At 40.8% G+C, this 16613-nt stretch overlaps 1 protein-coding gene across 12 annotated transcripts in view; it reads right to left on the bottom strand.

Annotated features, from left to right (window-relative positions):
* Positions 1–16613, bottom strand: part of COMP (cartilage oligomeric matrix protein) — a 34853-nt gene that overhangs the window by 17830 nt on the left and 410 nt on the right. For 2 of the 12 annotated variants that reach the window (XM_090125965.1, XM_090125962.1), the window contains exons 1-6: positions 15860–16373; positions 14747–15716; positions 13178–13326; positions 12007–12143; positions 2016–2136; positions 1700–1747 (exon numbers count right to left, since the gene is read on the bottom strand). The gene's annotated coding sequence lies outside the window, so the exon portion shown is untranslated. Of the gene's footprint in view, positions 1–1699; positions 1748–2015; positions 2137–12006; positions 12144–13177; positions 13327–13368; positions 13404–14746; positions 15717–15859; positions 16449–16613 lie in introns of those variants that run through there. The other 10 variants (XM_090125966.1, XM_090125964.1, XM_090125971.1 and 7 more) reach the window with 10 other exon arrangements.

The raw sequence follows: 16613 nt of genomic DNA, 5'->3' as shown, positions 1-16613 counted from the left end.
ATGGTGACAGAACAGTGCTTATTGATCACTTACTCTAAATGAACTGAACCAAGGCATATTATATTTACATTATGCCAATTATAAACGATGTCTTCTGCATATGAAGGCAGCCAACAGTGTATCTTTACATTCTAGAAACCTGAAGTCACTTCTCTTTATTTTGCAACAGATTCTGAGATCTTTTCTTTTCACTGATAGTGGAAAAATAACTGCACAGAGAAAAATTCTTCACAGCTTTCTGAAGTTGACCAAGACATGGTGTCTCCACAGAATGAGGTCATTGCTACCCTTATTTTCCTTGGACTCATTCTTCATCTTTCTATATTCAGATCTAAGGGCTAGAAATCCCATAAAACATTGCTGTAATGCTGCTTAAACACACAATAGTAGGTCAGAAAGCGTTCAATCATGATGTGATTAATTCTGGGTACCTGCTCCTGTTTAAAAAGGGCAAGTTGAAGAGTGGATGATATACTTGAACTTGTTATTATTATCTGATGGGGAAACATCTTCCAGATTTGTCAATCATGTCTTTTTTTTTTTTTTTTAAAGTATTACTGATAAAAATAAATTAATAAAACTGAGCAGTAGATAGTGTTTATTTGGGCTTTGGCATAACAGTATTTTTGCACTCTGTGCAGTGCCAGGTTAGTTACACCTTTTTCCCCTGACTGGAGTTGACATCACAAATGAAACCAGCACACAAACAAACAACAAAAAGAAAAGCTCATGCTAGTTAAAAGTCTAAATATTTTCCATCTCTGTGTTTTTAACTAATGTTTGCCAGGCGAAGAACAAAAGTCAGAAGGAAAAAGTTATTTTTCAGTCTTAAGGTCAAGTTCTAAAAATAAGTGAAAAACACCTCCACTCTCCAAAATAGTATGCTAAGTGTTTTACAGTGGTTCTTATATATTTATGGCCATAAGAAACAAAATTATTCCAGAAGATAACCAGTAAGGATTTTAAAATAATATTTTCCACTTTCTCTTTGTAATGGGATCAATAGTACCTATAGCATTCTTGAGCCAGATTTCTCTGCCTTGTTCTTAAATGCTTCCAGTGATGGAAGCTCCACAAGCAGCTCAGGAAGCCTTCCAATGCTTTATATTCCCACTGCTAGAAAGTGTTTCCAAGAGATGCTCTTTAGGCCCACTGTTTTTCTTACCGTGCACACACAGAGCAGATCAGTACCTTCTTTAAAGGAGCGTTATATATTAGAAGATGTGCATTTCAATTCAGTAGTTTTACATGAGCCTGGTAATGCCCATGCATTAAAGCCAGGTTTCCAGCTTTCATACATCCACTACAGAAAGGTGGAGTTAAAAAAATGGTCATAGTCATTGCAAACTGTCAACTGTGAGTCCTGAACTCTGAACTAAATCACAATCAGTCATAATTTTTATTAAATGCCACCATGAATAAAATTGTCAATGTCATGGAAGATACATTTCTGTTCTGGTGTACTGTGAGATTACAAATGAAGTTGAACCGACCTGATACATTCGCTCAATGCTCATTTCTATTTCACTCATGTGTAGATCAGTAATAAGCCCAATACATTAGAACTTCTCAGCATCTACTTATTTTGAATGCCGTGGATGGATGGACATTTGCAAATTCTAAAGACAGACATTGTAGAAAGGTCTGGACAGTGAAGTTTGATGCCCAGCAGTGAGCAGAATCATTAGTCTTGTCCTACCTTTCTGCTGAGTGTTTCCAGCCAAAACAAACTTCTATCTTCAGAAATCTGCAAAACATGATTTTACAGCTTGATTATGTACAAATAGTTATTTCATCTGTTGCTAAAACAGAATCTCAACAAACAGGATTCTTAAATGATTTATGTTTAGAACTATTTGTGGCCCCAAGATAACAAAGTTTAGGTAGGAACTAAGTAATGTAAATAACAACACCAGTGCTTTAGGAAAGGCAGATTCACTATTTGACATCAAAATTTACAGTGAAGCAAATATCGTAAGAAAACTCCATCAGTCAATACAGAATAACAGCCTCACCTCCTCTCCATATGCTTCATTCACTGCAAGATGCAATAATCCATTCAAGGTCGTGCTCTGTGACTTGTTTGAAGAGTTACAGCTTGCTGAAATCTGGTTTATGTCTCTTAACTTCAAATCTCTAAGGGAAGCAAGATACTGAAGTTGACCGAAGACCTTTTATAAGTATTTTTAATGTTTCTTTCAATTTATCAATGGCAAACTGCAATGGCAGAGAACCAAGTCTGCAAAAATATAATAAATGGACATGGCTCCATTGTGCACTACGTTAATTTTATCATTAATTCTCCTCGTTTTCTACTCTACTGATGGAATTTGAGTAATATCAGTAAAGTCATTTAGATGAACTAAAAACAGTTACGCAATCTACTGTGGCTATAAGCAGAATGACATAACACTGGCCACAACTGCAGCAAATCAATTAGAACCCTGTGACAGGGAAGTCCCCTGAGAGGAAGCCACTGCATTACAGTACAGAAAATGAGGCCATCCTTGAAGTAAGATTAGAGCATAGAAGGGTCAACTTTCCTGCTTATTCCTGCAACACTATTAGGAATTTGATTTCTTTTATCCTTTCTGTGTCTGAAAATCTGACTTTTAAGGGGATATCAGTTTTTCCCTGAACAATTTCTTAAGAGTTTTAGAATGTGAGAAAACACCAACAACTTTAAGATAGGGTATAGAAATAGCTGAAAATGGTTTATGAAAAAAAGCTGCAGAGATGACTTCCCATCTGAGGGAGGACTCCCACATAAAAGGCAGATGAGCTGAAAACACATTCCAACTCTTTATTTTATCCTTAACTCTAGCCCTCAATCAACATCAGTGATAGAACCAGCATGACCTGACTTGGGGTTTTCCACTATTTTTGCTCTTAAATAGCCAACACAACAAATGCTTCAGTCTTCATTGCAACAATATTCTTCTGAGGAAGACTGCTGCATAACTTGGTTACTAGTAGCTCCATCTGAGGACTCATCAGAAACAGTAGGAGACAAGGCCAGTGACAGGACTGGTGAAAAATCCATAAGGTAGGTCTGAGGTCTATGTGAAGAAAGGCTGAAATACGAGATCTTGAATACAAAACCACCCTGAGCATTGTTCTTCATTGAAAATATGGTCCAGAACCTCGTCATCTGTAGACAGATCATAGCACCATCAGATATTCTCCACTCCTGGGTCTCATACTGATAATCCCCTTCCAAAATACGTCAGATGTGGTGTCATCAGAACTCTGTCTGAAAAGAACGAAACACCTGGAACTAAAACTCTCTTTACAAAACTGAGGGCAGGAGGCCAAGCAAAGTAAGCCCACAAATTTCATATTGGCCCTCATTCGGCTTCGTTATGCCTCTCATTTAAGCCTGCCAGAGACAAACTCTGACAAATGAGAAGGGCAAAGGACCGAAAAGCAGTGGCACGTCCAGATTGAGAAGAGCTGTGTCCCATCTTTCCCTTCTCAAGCAGCTCGCTGTAACGAGGCTTACAGATGGGGGTGTAAATTGCTGCCAGAGCTCCTTCTCCTCACCGCCACCCTGCTCAAAACTATTCCCCAGCATATGTTGTAATCATGCACCCAGGAGGGTTGTTAAAACCTTACAGGAAACATCTCACATTTTTTCCTTTACTATTCATGCCATTTTCTATTATAGACAATAAAGACTTCTAACACTGGATTAAGCTCATTTGCAACAATGAGCTACTATTGCTCCAAGAGCCAGTGGGAGCTCAGACTCATTGAGGGAACTGGGAATAATTAACTGAATTGTGCTGGAAAAAAAAATAAAAGAAAAAGAAGACTGAAGGCTGTTTTGACCAAGGGAGATGCAAACTGATGTGATGGTTAAGCCATCATGTCTTGCTGGAAATTATTGTTGGGAGTATCATTAATGCTTGGAGTATGCAGTTCTTGCAGTAAAACTGTTTTGGCCATGGTCTCCCTTTTTGGTTTTCGCTACTAAAAGACACCTCCCAGAGTCATAATGACAATAACACAGTTTTCCTGATTGCTTTCACTCGTTGCTCAGTATGCACTCACTCACTTCCAAAAACTCTCAGGGATGGCAAACCTTAAAAACAAAAGCTCTTCTAAGCAGGCTGGTTTTTCCTTTCCCCTAAATGATATATACAATCCATCTCCCTGGTCAAATCTTCCTATTGTGTAATCCAGGGGTCTTCAGAAATAGTATAAACAGGAATTGTCTCATTACTGAGGGGACTGGAAGTGCTCAGGGCTCTGAGATCACACATGTAGGTGGGCAGACAGCACGTACACTTTTTAATAGCCTGGGGACCTGTCCTAGGGAGCAATGACTTGCTTTTGATCACCCTACCAAAACTTAATAATGCCTGGCATCGACCCCTTTACAGGCAGAATACTTAACATGAGGGGCCCTGGAACTCTACCGTGATGTGATGCTAGAGCTGTCTACACGTGATTAGTTCAGTAGCTACACATAAATGCACATACTGTGTATGAATAATGCTATTTCTGTATCATATGCACAAATATCACATGGATGGGAATTTGCTGTCCTCAGATCACTGCCTCCTAGCCACAAGCTGGCACACACCGTTAGCACTTTGCCATGTAGCTTCAAAAAAAGATCAAGTTTCCATCGTGCCTTTCAGCAAGGAAGATCCCAAAGAACTTGACAACTTATTCATACCTAATACCACCAGAACATAGACACCTTTGGGACAGAGAGCACAGCCAAGTATATAACAGAGTGCAGAACAGCAGGAAAAAAAAAAAAAAAAAAGAAACATTTGGCTTGGGACTCCAGAGAAAACCACGCTTTTCAGAGAGAGAGCCAAGGAATGGTTAGCATCCGTTCACAGGAGACAGAACTGTGCTTTCTGTGGTCTCATCCCAAAGATCCACAGAGAAAATTTGAACTTCACAGTTTATTCTGCCTCAGAAGTATGAAGTGGTAAGTTACCTTTTCCAACACGCTGGACCTACTAGCTGCAGACCACAAAGCTGTCCTTTCTGTGCACATCTCAGGGGAACATCAAAAACATTTCCATGCCAGAAGTTATATTAAGCAAACCTGTTCAAGCCTTCTGGATACAGGCAGTAAAAAGTTGTAGCTTTTTACTAAGTGTTGATTTAAGATTAATGATAGCTCTCTTGACACTTCCACTTTCACTGACTGTAACAGGGGCCATTTTTTCTTCTCATTTGCTTATTTTCATATAACCTCTCCATAGCAATTAGCTCTACTGTTTACATTTAAAAAAAAAAACAACCAAGAACAAACCTCCCTCCACACACACAAATAACACCAAAAACCAGAAGGATGATATCCAGTGTGATTTAACAGCTGGAAATAAGCAGAAGCAGTACCAAGCAATCAGGTCTTTTCAGGACACCAGTGATTAAAAGACCACTGTTATGGTACCCTGAAAAAAAAAAAACTGCAATCAGCTCTTGCAAGAAATATAAACTTTTTCAGCTGTGAAAATTAAGTTATATTGTACACAGAGGAAGAAAGAGTAGTCACAAAGGATTAATTGAATCACCCTTTCATTTCACTGACTATAGGGATGCTGAAAGCATCAGGTCAAAAGCCTGAGCATTGCTTCCTCCAAACTCAGTTCTTCAAAATACCGGATGGTTCAAAGAAAGGGAAGAAAGAAGTTGATCACGAAATGTAACACTCCTTGTCTCAGGAGGCTACACACTTAGGTTCAGTTTTAGTATGAATAGTTTAACACTTGCACGCAGAAATCTGACCTTTTCTTACACAAGAGCAGTATGGAAAAATAGCCTTTATGAATTACAGTGAAAAGTCTCCAGGTGTAAGTGCTTTCTTCAGTTGTCAAGGAATCAAGGTGAACGTGAGATCCGTGAAGGGCACGAAGAATAGAGAGATAAGAAGAACCAGCAGATTGTCAAGGCTGAACTCTAAAGCGGCTTCTTTATCCATATAGAAAAATGAGAATCTTTAATACGAAAAAAATATACGTATGGTTATCATTATAACAGAGCTTTAATAAAAAAAAAGTAAAATTCTAAGATGGTGGTAAAGCAGAACATTGTCTCTCAATCTTTTTTGCTTATACCTCACTTCAACTGCTTAAATAATTCTGTTAGATTTTGAACAAACACGAATGAATCGTCTTCCTGGAAACTGCCTTTTATCCCCTCATTACTTGCACCCAAAACCTTGACCACAATAGAATGCCAGTTCCCCAAGGATAAGCAGAGGATGACAAAGCCAATGCCTTCTAGACAGAGCCCACCACATCACAAGGCAGAACATTCTCCACACTGCTGTCCCCACTTCCAGTGTTTGCCTGAGGCATTCCACAGGCTTTCTGTCAAAGATAATTACAGCTGTCATATGTATGAATAGACAAAGATGTTCACAAGGCCCACGCTCCGGGGGTGGGGGAGGACAGGTATCGTCCTCAGGAGCAGGATCACTTTGTCTCCCTCAAAAGAGAGATCTCATACAATATGAAGGTGAATTTTCAAACACAAATAATAGCACAGATCCAGGCAGCTGAGCCCTCATCTGCATTTGGTTAGATAACAGTGTTAAATACTCAGCTGTTCTCATGCAGAAGTATCTCCCCACTCAGGCCCAAAAGCACACAGGTATGACTTAAGAACACGATCCAAATGGCAGCTTTCTCAGTGCTGAAGGGAATGCCTGTGTTACCAGGTATTGTCCAAACTACCTAGGAGGTTAAGCAGGTGCAAGTCAAGAGAATCAATTCAAGAAGCCTATTAGCCTTGAAATGTACAGTTTGTGAAACATTTATGGAACTGTTGGTTTCATCATTTTCACTGATTATGGAGATAACCAGCTGGTAAACACGTGCCTTCCCTACTATGCTACAGCATCAGCACACCTCACCATAGATCTCTTTTCATGTGCCCATTCTACTTTCATAAGCTTTGAGACATTACAGATTACTGGCTTTATTTGAAATTTGTGCTCCTTTGTACATCATTTATAAACTCAGAGGAAAATTCAACATCATTCAGACTATGGTTTATTTTCACCCCTAGAGAAATGGAAAAATGGCATTCATGTACACAGGCTTAAAAAGCAGTGGGAAGCTCTCCAGAAAGATGAAGTCTGGAGAGTAATCCAAACCTCTTGAGCTTTCAAGAAAATATCAGACCAGAAATCTCACAGGAATGAACTGGCTCTGGAGATTTCTGGCAATTCCCTTTGCTGACCCCACCCAAATCTGAAAAACAGCCATAAAGGCAAAATCAATCTTTTTCACAATATTTTTCAGTATCGAGATCTGGGTAAAGATTCAGAGTTAAGTCCTTGCTTCATTTAAACTACTTTCTCCATCCAAAGACTGCAAGGACACAGATGGCATCTAATTGCAATAGTCACAAGATTTCACTAATTCTAATTCCACATGGAAACTAGAAGTTCGATCCTCTGTATTTTTGCAATGCTTCCCTCAATAAAGGCCAATTGCTTTTGGCCAGCACAGCATTCAGTTTCTTCCATTAACCTTTATTCAAGCCAAAACACTTTGGGTGTAAGCGACACTGAGTTCCTGAGACACTGATGGCCAGAGAAATACCTATCATGAAAGTGGAATCTGAGAGCTCTCCCTAAAGTCCAGCTGCCTTGTCTCTCCTTGACATTGCTTCAGTCTTTGAATGCTTTCTGCACAAACCATTACACTGTTCAACACTTCTTCCAGGAAAGCACACACAATTCCAGGAACCCCACGCCTCAGGTGAATAAATAGCCATCACAAAAGCAATTTTCAACTGGCAAGGCAAGAGACAACGTTGTAACTGTGGGTTTCTATACACAAATGCTGTAAAGGGTACTGTGAAGGCCAATGTTCCCAAGGAAATCAAATGTCAATGCATGGTTTGGATAGGAGACCTTCTGGAAGAAGAGCAATGAACATGTCTAACCCTGTATACTCAGCAAAATCTGATCTCACTGCCTGAGATCATTTGCTGGCTTCAAGTCACATCTGGGAGTTACTCCTAACACAGCGGGAAGAGAAACTGTTCTAAGAAGATCCGTGTTGCACTTCTAAACCTTGCTATAAAATAGGAGCTTTTGCCATTTATTCCTGCAGGTGCCCCCTCCCTTTTTGTTTCTTTCAGATGAGGTTTGTGGTGGCCTCTAGCAGAACACAGAATGAGTGATGCAAAGAGGGAAAAGAGGGTGAGGCATGTGGAGCCCCTAAGAAGCTGACCAGGCCTCCAGCTATTCATAGATGAACTGAGTTAAAGCTACACAAACATAACAGCAAAGGGTTAATCTCCATACTTTAGTTTGATCCTTCAATACAGACCACGTGTAGTTCCATAATGGGTCATTCCATTAAGAAAAAACCTACAATAACACAGTTTTTACGTGGTACTTCTGATGTTTCCTCATATCCATCAAGAATAATGTCCTTGTTTCATTTCAGCTTTTCTGCTTCCTCAGTAGAGAGGAGGTGGATGCACGTTAGAACTGGATTTAAGTTCCAAAAGAACAAATAGTTTAAGATCAGTGTGAAATCACAGCAATCATTCACATTCTTCCAGTGCTCCAGCTAGCCCATGATTTGGTTTCTTACTTGAACACTTACAGACCGATCTTAAACATACACAATATATGACTAGAATTACAAATGGCTTCCTCCACTCCATCTCCTCCTAAATCTTCACAGTCATAGAAAATACTGCGTTGTTTATTCTGCCACTCCTCAGGGTCATTCTAATACAGTCTTTTTGTACTTGACCTTGACCTAACATGCTTTGGACTTTCCACAAGACTTTTATTATACTGTGCAGCTTCTCCTGCTGCAGAAATTCTGCATTTTGGCTAGTGGCCTTGTGTTGCTCTTGATCCAAAGGTCATTGCTCAATGCTTCATATTACTTTTTGTTGAAATGACATCATTACCAAAGCGCTACTTAGAATTACTGCTTTGCAGACTTTCAGATCCTTTTTGCAATAATTTCTTCCAGTAAAGTCATATAAAAACCTGCAGCCAAGAAAGTGGCCTAATATGTTAGTATCTTGTCTGAGATTGGAATGCCTCTTACTTGCCAGCAGGTTTCCCAGAGCACCTTTGCTCAATCTTCATACTATAGCTGAAATAAAGGCATAGGATTTCATTTTTCTTAATAACATTTGCTAACAACTGCATACAATGTTTCTGTGCTCTGGGTTTCTTCCCTATGACATAGGACACTTGGATTTTCTGGACCAAAACTGAAAAACAATCTGAAAACTTCTGTTTGACCATAACTTAAGTCTGGTAGTTCATTTTTAGTAAAAACAGACCCAGTTCACAGTTTCCAGACTCCGTAATGGGTTCAAAGGGTTGCCATGAACCTTGCTCAGGGTCCAGGAATTCAAGCAAATTCCACTTCCATTTTAGCCTCTTCATCATCAATCTCAGATGGCACCACTTGATAACTGCTAGTCTGCATGATACCAGAGGGAGCATGGAGGAAGGACTCCTCTTTTCATAGCACTTCCAGAACCTTTCCATTCATTCATTGTCACACTGGCTGCCCTTCACACAGGAGGCAGAGCAAAGCCAAAAGCAAAGGTTAGCCATTTGGAAGCATTGCTGGAAACCTAGCAGAGGGCAGGTTGGATTTGGTCCAGAGAAGGCCCCAAGGTGCTGCCATCAGGGTGTGGATGCTCCCAAGGCATGCTAGTGGGTCTTAAATCAGCCAGCGTGAGGAAATCCCAGGAACCAGCAGCAGCCTGGGGTGGGAAAATGGCTCTTCCTCTGCCCTGGCTTAGCAGCTGAGGAGCAGGCTATGAAACTCCACTGAAAAAGGCAAAACCAGCATGGGGACGCAAAAGAGCCATAGGAAACACTCTATACCATCAATCTGATACTTGGAAGCTCTTTTTTGAGCAAATAGAAGCAAATCCACTTAAGCCCGCTGCATTTAGGAAGTAGATAGTATCATAAATGAAATCATTCACTCTCAGGAGTACTGTTAAAACCTGGGACCCACCGGCCTCTGGATCTTTTCATATACTGTTTGACAAAATGCCACCAGTGGCCTGGGTACATTTCCAAGGAACTCATGAGTTCTGGGAAGGCATTACACAGCTACACTGTAACCATTCATGACCTGTGTTCAGTACTGGCTTGGTTCCTCCTCAAATCCACAAGATGCTGCAGGGAAAACATTCTTTCCACTTCAAGTAAGCTTCTCCATCCTGAAACCAGTCTGCTTCAGCACCCAACTTCTTTTTGCCCTGTACTCACCCCAAAACATCAGAAATACAAGATTTTTAATGGAAGGGCTTCCATCACGGGAAAACTACTGCAACACCTAATATATTTGGTCTCCCTCAATTCTAGATTTTATTTTTTTCTTTTTCAGGCAAGCAAGAAAGAAGCAGCTGTTTGTACTACTTTTCCTACCAATAGCTGCTACAAGTGTATGAAAGTTTTATACTTGCTGTTTCCTGAAGCTTCAATATTGGCAATGGAAAGATAAGGTCCTGCTCTCAAAATCTGCATTTCACATCAAAAAGAACTGAGGTGTCCATGAAAACGTGTTAATCCTTGGGAGCTGGAGAGCAGAAAACTAAATGGCTGTTATTTCATGACAAGAACCATTTCGGATGCAGGTGTTTAGGCCAACAGGAATCTGAACCACTCACATTAAATCATGTAGCCACATTATGTGGCTAAACACGTGTTCTTACACGTAGAGCCTTCAGAGAAGTTTAGACACACTCCCTCCCGCAACAAAGCCCAAAGGGCAACACACCTAATTATTGGATTACTTACGTTATTTCATTTTTAAGACAAATGCCAAATTAACAGACTTTTCCCACAGCAGGAAGAAGGTTTAGCTTGGAAGGATTTACTTTACATATAGAGAATGCAAGTAAGTTATTCATTTAAAGAACTGGAGAAGGAAAAAACAGGTTAGGACACACACAAAAAAACCCAGACTTTTTCAAATTATTTGTTCTCTTAATATACTCTTTACAAAAAACAGCCTCACATTTAACTCCTTGCAAGCTCCCTTCCCTAAAAGTTAAAAAAAAAAAAACCAAAAGAAGTCTGTAAAGCAGTAATGCTTTGAGAAGAAAGCAAGCTGTTATCACATAAGAAATCAACCTGCTAAAACTCAAGGTATTTATACACTTAAACAAAACACTGGAGGTAACCTGAAAAAGCACCACTCTTATTTTCTCCACTGAAACAGAGGGAGACACCAGTCCACACAATTCAAACACATCAGAACTCCTTGTGAAGAAGAACTGGATTTTACATTATACCAAAATAACCTCACTGCTCCTCCATCTGCCCAGGATAACTGCCAGAAATTAAAACAAAGAAACATGTACACCCTTTGTAGTTAATCAAGAGATTCAAAATTTGTTTTTAAGCTGAGATACAACAACATCTGGTTTGAAGAAATCCCACTTCAAGAAAAGATGATGCCCTTTTAGAAACAGAATATTTTTAACGAGCCTGCTTCTTCCAGAACTCCTTCAAAAGGCAAACTTAATAAGCAACTCTCAAATATCTTCAGGAATATATCTACTATTTCCAGCTATTTTCCTTGGATTTTAAAAACCATGCTTTTTTGTGAGCAATCTGACATCTGTGGCCAGTTAAAGAGAAGTGGCTCATTTCACCTAGTACTTTTGCAAGCAAAAACTGCAATAAAAAACCCAGAAGCTCTGTTTTTAAAAAGATTTTTCCCCTCCATACGTTCACTGAAGTCAGATTCAGTGCTAACGTGGCATTGTTTAGGATGACCACACACTTCAGCTATTTACAAGGAACAAGAGGTAAAAGGCATTTTAATACAATTCGGGGGGAAGGATTTCCAATTTTCTACTGAGCTAAAGGATTTTTAAGTAGTACTTCAACATCAAATTACATTTTCATGGTTTATTAGCTTTTTACTACCCACTTAGCTTAGACAGGGAAGAAAAACTGGTTTGTAGCACAGAGTTTATAGCTAGTTTCATATACTGCTATTATCTTCATATGTCATTCATCACCTTAATATCTAAGTATCTTCTCCATCTGAGATCACTCAAGAAATGTCAAGATCTTCTCCTCCTTTTCCTCCATTGCTTTAAAGTACTCATCCAGTTTGCTTCAGGAATACTTTTTTACAGCCACAGTGCAGCTGAACCTGCAAACAAATTGGTCGAAAAAGAAACATTTCACACTTTGCTAAAGGATAGAAGTATTCAGATTCCACTGGCAATGAGTGATAGCCCTTTTCTGTGAGTTTTCAATGCCATGTTATTTGTACTCTTGAAATCAAAGCTGGGTTGCATTTCCTGGTGCACTCAGATTCCTGGCACCTTAGAGAAATTTTTACATTCACACAGTAGTACTTCTCTGGTGTGCTTTCAGCTTGTGAAAGCATTTTTGTGGATTAAAGGGCTTTTTAAAAAAGACTGTTCAATCTAGTATCACTTGACAGAGATCTTCTAACGTGATGTTAATATACTTGTTATACAAATTTAAGCATTAAGGACTAAAGTTCATAAAATTATTATAATCATAATTTTATTCAGAACAGCCCTTTCTTCCAGTGTTACTGCTCAGATGAAGCCACATGCCCAGCTAGTGAGCCTCTGCCTCATAATGGCTGAAGTAAAGCTTTACTGACATCAGGCATTAATACGATGCAGATCCTAAAATATACATGTGCATTACTTTCAATCTACTGCGTGCTAGGACTGTGCTTTTTAATGCCACAATAGTCCAATAAATCCTTCAATATTTACTTAAAAGGTTTTTATGGTCCTCTTGTTTCGTGAAGGCATTTATATGAGCTCTGATCTTAGGACATGTGCATCATCACCCATTAATTTGAGAAAATTAAATAGAAATAAACAAAAATAGCTCCATAACCTTCTTGCCCATATGCCTATTAAACGCTGCAGTATTTGTTGTCCAATAGCTAGAGATGGAACAAAAACACAGCCAGCCCAACCACACCCTGTCCCAACACTGCTACAGACATTCCAGCAGGAAAACGCTGAGGAAAGATTATGGAGTTCTGGGAAGAGATCCATTTTAGCTATTAATGCTTATTAACACATTTTCTAAGGTCTATAAAGCTTTTAAAGATTATTAGGGGTGGAGAAAACTATAGAAATGTTATGATCCCAGAAGATCCTTCTAAACAAAAGCAAAACGTATGTTGCTAAGAACCTGCATGAAGCTGTTCTTTCTATTTGTTTTTTTTTTCTCCCGGGATATCTTAGCTTTCCTTCTACGTCCCTCTTGTGGTAGCTGAGCAGAACTGTAACATCTGCAATGGAACAGCGAATTCATAGCCTTCAAGGATCTGTGCTTTGTTGCTGCATTTTGGGTGCATTTTTAAAAAAGAAAAGATAGATAACCTAAGTAAAACTGCATGGGATTTTCATCTGAAGATCTAGAAATGAGGAAAGCAAAAGAAAAAAAGAGGCAGAAAATTAAGAACTTTTAAAACAATATGAGTCACCTGAACATTAAACAAAAAAATGAAGAAGTGACATTAAAATGCAGATGTGTGGAAATAACAGAGCAGACACGAAGATTAAGTGATTAAATATGCATAATAAATTAATGGATTGTATTTCTCATTTTATAATATGTTAACGTATTGCATAACCATGGTACTTATTATAGAGACAATATCATCACATGTGTAATGTGCAAGCACTCCTGAAGCGCCGTGCCAAGAAAATCTGATTTCAACTTCATGTTTATTTTCCCCTAATCTGAATTGTTGTCTCCCAGGATAAAAATACATGGCTTCTTTAGCCGGCTCTGTCATCTGAAATAGCAGTTTGGCAGATTCCTCACACTCCATGTGATTGGCTTTCAACCCTTCACGTCATCATGACACTTTCTAACACTATCTCCATGGCTCGGAGCTTGCAGAGACCAATCAGTTCGTTCCTTTTCATCACTGCTTGATTTCAGACTTCTCTTGTGCAGTCCTGAATGGAGGATGTTATCAAATCCCAGCGATAGCGTGTGGTGGAATGGAAATTCATTTCAAGGGGAAATTTCTGGCACAGCCAACTATTTTGAGTCACAAATGCATTATTTCTACCAACAGCTAAACTGCTGTGCGCTTCTGTTTTACACTTAAAATCATCAGGAACCTTTATTATCACCTCTTCAAGATAATCACCTTAAACTTCCAATCTCATGCAAGCAAGCAGAAAGAATCTTTCTAACAAACTGAATTCACTCACATTAGTTCTCTTGGACAGCTTCTTATGGCTAAGCATGTCCTGTGAATTCTAGATTCTAATCATGCATAAAAATAGAGAAGCACCATCATTCCCAGATAATGTGCTCCTGTTTTTAGAGTGCTACCCTTTTGAATTTCATATTGGATGCACAACAATAAAGACCAATGAGTCCAAGTGGCACCTCTTTGCATTAGCCCAGATTTAAAGGTAAAACTTTCGCAAAATAATGCTTACACAAATAAAATATCATCCAGGAAGCATTGCAGTGTAGACTGCATGCACACTTATCTTCAAATATACCAAAGTCTTTCAAAGAATTTCCAGAATGCAGTGGCCTACCATTAAGCATTAATGTCACAAAATTCACACGCATCTTTCTCACAAGCCATGCCTCTGTGCTGGTGTAAAGACTGATTACAGTCTCCCGTTTTTAAACATGTTAACCAAGAGCCCAATGGCCACAACTGATTGCCACTTGAACCCCTTGTCAAACACACCCACGTGAACTGCAGTCTTCCCACACTCTACTCACTGTGGGTGCAGTTTTGACTTGTGTAACAGGGGCACCAGGCACACCGTGGGGTATGTGGGGATCTCCAGGACCCCCAGGCAGCCCTCTGGCTTCAGCACCTCAGACAGCAGCACGATCCTCCCCACCAGCACAGCAATGGGGCTGCTGCCTGCAGAGCAAAGCCAAATTAGCCTTCTGATAGCACAGGGAGAACGGGGTCTACAGTCTTCAATGTGTTTTCTTTCTCTTTAAAAGCATTCTTATTTTCTGTATGATGTAGGGGGAGGGAAAAAAATACAGTAGCACAACAAAGCTTTGGTTTCCAAACCTTCTGATGATTCTATAAAATGGACACATGTTGCAAGAATGGTCTGTTTATTCATAAATGTGTCCATAAAAAACAACCTACCTGGTTTTATAAATGTAATCTTCAAAATAGATCTCATCTGCAAGTAAGACTTCCTGTTTTTTCAGTTATGCTTCTCTCTGAATTACAAAACAGATAATTTCCAGATGGTTTTAAGGAAGTATCAATTCAATTCACCTGTGGATGCTTTCCAGTCAGACTACAAGTAGGTTTAATGTAGTTTTGATTCAGTTTCAGGAATCAAAAGTCTCAACGCAACGTATGAAATTACATATGGGTGTACACTGACTTACCTTGATGTCACTACATTAAACTGTAGGTAATGCAACAGTCATAACCTCACAACCAAATTTCCATTCCGTCTTTTTTTTGCTTAATTAGCCTACTTTAATGAATTAAGCTACATCTACGATAACCTATTGGTAAGTCTGCCCCTTCATAGCTTAAAGCTCATCATGAACACAAACCCTATGTTAGCAGATGCAGTGACTCCTGTATTCTCTCTCCATCTTCATTTCCCCCTCCTGTTCTCAGTGCTTTGAGATCCTTCCCAATCTTCATTTAAACCTTTCCAGCTTAAAAGCTGCAAATTTGGCAGGCGTCGTTTCCGTTCCAAGCTTTACCCTACACCAAAAGCGAGAACAAAATTGAAGTTACTTAAAAAAGCCAATATTCACGTGCATATCACGGCTGAAGGCTTCGGTGGGGGAAAAAAGAACCAGCACCAGCTTTTCCTGCCAGTGCTTCTCACAACACCGGGGACTTACCTCAAAACAGATGAGTTTTGAAGCACACTGAGGTGCCAAACCCCAAACCAGCTTTATTTATGCACCGAACGCCCCCACACAACACGCAGAACCTCCACAGGCGGCCCAGCTCCCCCTGTGCCAGGTCAGCCCCCCGTTACCACAGTCACACAGGGCAGCACAGCCACGGTGGGTATTACAGCAGGCATTACGTGACACCACAGCCTTTTATCGCCCGCTGCAGGCCCTGGGTACGCCTCCATCGCCACAGACACCGCACTTCCACAGGGAACGCGAGGCGGGCGGATTACAGGAGCAGCAGCAAAGGCAGCCAGCCTTCCACGCAGCCCCGCTCTCCTCACAGCCACCCGCCAGCCCGCCACAGGCCCTTCTCCGCCACAGCCCGCCCTTCCTCCTCAGCTCGAGGGCCCATTGGCTGCCGCAGCAGTCAGTCAGCAATCAGGCTCCGCCCACCTCGCCAGAGAGCCCGGTGGGGGGGGAGGGGCGGCGTTTAACCCCTCCTTTAGGCGCGAACGGACAGCGCCCCCAACGCGTCCCCCGTTCTGCCCCCTCCGCTCCTCAGGCGGTTCGCGCCGCGCGCTCCTTCGCGCCTTCCGCGCGCGGCCCCGCCCCCTCCCGCCGTGCCCTCCCAGGTGTGCGTGCTGCGTCACCCGCCCACGCGCACGGGCCGTGCTGGCGTCCGCCGTGCGCTGCGCGTCACCGCTGCTGGCCTGGCGCGCGGCGGCCGGACGGTTCCTCTCGCGGCGCCTCGGGG

This window comes from Phasianus colchicus, chromosome 28 (assembly GCF_987193195.1).
Source record: "Phasianus colchicus chromosome 28, bPhaCol1.hap1.1, whole genome shotgun sequence".
In the NCBI taxonomy this organism is placed as follows: domain Eukaryota; kingdom Metazoa; phylum Chordata; class Aves; order Galliformes; family Phasianidae; genus Phasianus; species Phasianus colchicus.
Note: the sequence above shows the minus strand (reverse complement) of the source record. Positions and strands in the feature narration are given on the sequence as shown.